Raw genomic sequence first — 3,267 nt, 5'->3', positions numbered from 1 at the left:
CTGCTGAACACACAGCCCCACCTCCCTGTTACCTGCAGCCTCCTTTCTCTCACATGGAGGGATGCCCCTTCAATCTCCTGCCGTGGGTCCCTGGCCTCTCTACTTTGTAGCAGCTGGAGAAACACTCAAGTCCCAGTGGAAGCCAGGGGTCACCTGCTGCAGAGCAAGGGAAAGTGAGACGCTCCAAATAGCCCAGGGCTGGAGGCTGTTTCAGGGAAGGATCCCCGGGTGGCTGGGAGAGCAAGGAGAGCAGAAAAAACAGAGAAAACTGCAGCCTCAGGGCCGGCTGGGAGTCAGTGCCCACCAGCTCCGCTCCTGGGAGGCCCCTGGGGAAGGGAACAGTGTGTGGAAGGGAAAGCTCCCTTGTGGACTGGTGGCCCAGCTGCTTCACAGCAGGGAGTCCAGGCCGTCAGTTCCTTAGAGTCGGGGGGCCTGGGTCTCATTTCTCCTTAGAAGCCCCAAACCCTTAGTGGGGTCTGGTCCAGCAGGGCAGGGATTTAATATCTGTTGAATTAAATTGAGCTAGGCTGAAGTTGAGGGGGAAACAACACTGTATGAGTTTCCTGGGGCTGCTGTAACAAACCACCACAAACTTGGTGGCTTAACATAACAGAAATGTATTCTTTTACAGTTCTGGAGGCCAGAAGTTCAAAGTCAAGGTGTCCGCTGGGCCATGCTCCCTCTGAAGGCTCCAGGGGAGGGTCCTTCCTGCCTCTTCCACCTCCTGGTGTCTCCAGGTGTCCCTTGGCTCCAAAGCTCTGCCTCTGTCTTTGCATGGCTTTTTCTTCCCGAGTCTCTGTTTTTTTTCTGTCTCTTACAAGGACACTCTCCTTTAGGGCCCACTCTAGTCCATGATCTCATCTTGATTCTCATCCGAATTATAATTACAAAGACCCTATTTCCAAATAAAGTCACAGTCTGAGGTTCTGGGTGAACAGGACCTTTTAGGGGACACCCTTCACCCCAGGGCATACATTAAATAGCAAATAGCACAGGCAGAAGTGGCAAGAAGGCGGCTGGGAGCTGGGAGACCTTGATCCAGTTACTTGTGGCTCAGTTGTCCCAGCTGTCAAGGGCTCCCATTAGCATCTCTGACCTCCACTGCCAGCTGGGAGGCGGGGTTCCCGGCTGCTTTTTACAAATGAGGAAACTGAGGCTCAGAGGGGTTGAATGTACAGCCAAGGTCACACAGCCCACTAGAGCTGGGAGTAGAATCCAGGTCGACTGGCACTGGAGCTTAGGGATTTCACAGCTAGGAAGGGCTGGGTTTGAGGAAAACCCCAGCACCGATAAGGTCCCAAGATCTTTCCATTCCAAGGAACTTAATTTATCAAAAGAAAGCAAAGCTGAACTGTTTTGCTTTTCATGTTCCTTCACTTCCTCATGTCGTAGATTTTGGAATGCGGCTACCTCCCTGGAATCACTTGAGAAAGTGAGGTCGAAGAGAACAAGGATTAAATTATTCGTAGAAATTAGTCTGTACTGGGGAAGTAAGGTGCGGAGACCCAGCTGGACCCAGCCTTGCCCGTGTTGCCTATGAGGACCTAATACACTTGGGGAGCTATGCTGACCTTCACCTGGATGCCTGCTCCTTCCCACACTGGCCAAGAACACCAGGTGGTTCAGGGAAGGTTTGTCCCAGGAGTGGAGGGGGTGGGGGATCGGGAAGCAAATCTTCTTCCCCCAACCCAAGTATGGCTCTGCAATGTCTGTTCAACTTTGAAGTCCAGCGGTTGCAGAACGTCTTGTTAGGAAGTTACTAGTACCTTGGACCATGTCCTGAAGAAATGCATTCATTTATTCAATCAATCTCTATTGTGTACTGCCCAGGACCAGGTTGTCAGCTCCAAAGGCGGGAGGGCAGGCTTTGTTCCCAAGGGGCCCCCCAGGGCTCAGAAGCTGGCGTCCACCAGGCCCCCGTTGAGCTGCTGAACAAATGCAGGAACAGGGCCCGTCCTAGACCACAGGACATCAGAAGAAAGGTTCTACTGAACGGGCAGGGAAGAATGAATTTCTTGCTCCCGGTCCTCAGTTTCCTTCTCTGGAGATGGCGGACCGCTGCCTGCAGCTGTAGGGTTATAGGTGGCTGGGCCACCAGCTTCTCCCCCGCCTGTCCCCAACCCAGGATCCGTGCCAATGCGAATGCTCCCTGACCCTGGCCTGTGTGCTTGCATACTCTCGGTTCCCAGAGCTGAGGAAGCAACCCGCTGAAAGGAGGCCGACTTAATGCCTCAATTTGGATGCGGTTTTCGCACAGAGCTTGTTCCCGTCACATCTCAAGGCAGGCCAGCCGCCTCAGAGGTGAGGGCGCCGGGCCTCCGTGAGCTCACGACTTTCTCACGGGCCCCGGGGGCGGTTGTCATCACCCTCATTTTCGGGGGAGGTGCCCAGGGCTCAGAGAGGCCAAGCGACTCGCCCAAGGTCACACAGCTTCGCAGAGACAGAGGGGGGATGGGGACGCGGGTCTCTGGAGCCCCGCTCCAGCGGCTTTTCGAAGACACTCGCTACCTTCCTACTGTGACGCTCAGGAATAAAACGGGAAGCCCGGACTCCCGCTTCCACCTAAAACAACGCTCCACGCAGATCTGTGTGAACAAAAGCAACCAGAAATCCGCCTCGGGTTTTCGGCCCGCCCGGCCCGCCGGCCAATTGACTCCGCCGGCCGCCGCGGGGCGGGACGGGGCCGTTCCAACGTGATCGACAGCCCCAGGGAGGCGTGGCCTGGCCAGGGGCGAATCGGATTGCGGACGCGGAACAATCATGGGCAGAGAAGGAGCAGCCCTAGCCAATCAGCTCGGGGGGCGGGCCCGGCCGCCTGGCTGTCGTGAGAGGCGGCCTCCCCGCCCACTTGCGCCTTGTCCCGGCGCCCGTCAGCTGCGAACGCGGCGCTCGGCCCGGATCCGTCCGCGGCGCTGGGAGCAAAGGCGCGAGGCCGTGGCAAGTGCCGACGCAGATCCCTCCGCCGCCCGCTCCCGAGCCTGCTCCCGAGCCCGCTCCGAGCGCCGCTCCCGAGGCGCCGCGGCCTCCGTACCGGGTAACGGCCGTCGGCCCAGCGCGGCGGCGCGGCGGCATGGCCCGGGCGGCTCCGTCGGGGGGCGGCCCGCAGTGACAGACCCTGCGGCGCGGGGGGAGATGGGGGCGGCCGCCTCCCGGGCGACGACGACGACGACGAGGAGCAGCCGCCGCCGCCGCCGCGCACCGGCCGCCGCCGGGGACGGGCGCGGGCCAGGAGCCCGCCCGTGAGCGGGGGGGCCGAGGCCGATCGGC

Source organism: Lipotes vexillifer, unplaced genomic scaffold, assembly GCF_000442215.2.
Source record: "Lipotes vexillifer unplaced genomic scaffold, Lipotes_vexillifer_v1.1 scaffold23, whole genome shotgun sequence".
NCBI lineage: Eukaryota > Metazoa > Chordata > Mammalia > Artiodactyla > Lipotidae > Lipotes > Lipotes vexillifer.
Note: the sequence above shows the minus strand (reverse complement) of the source record.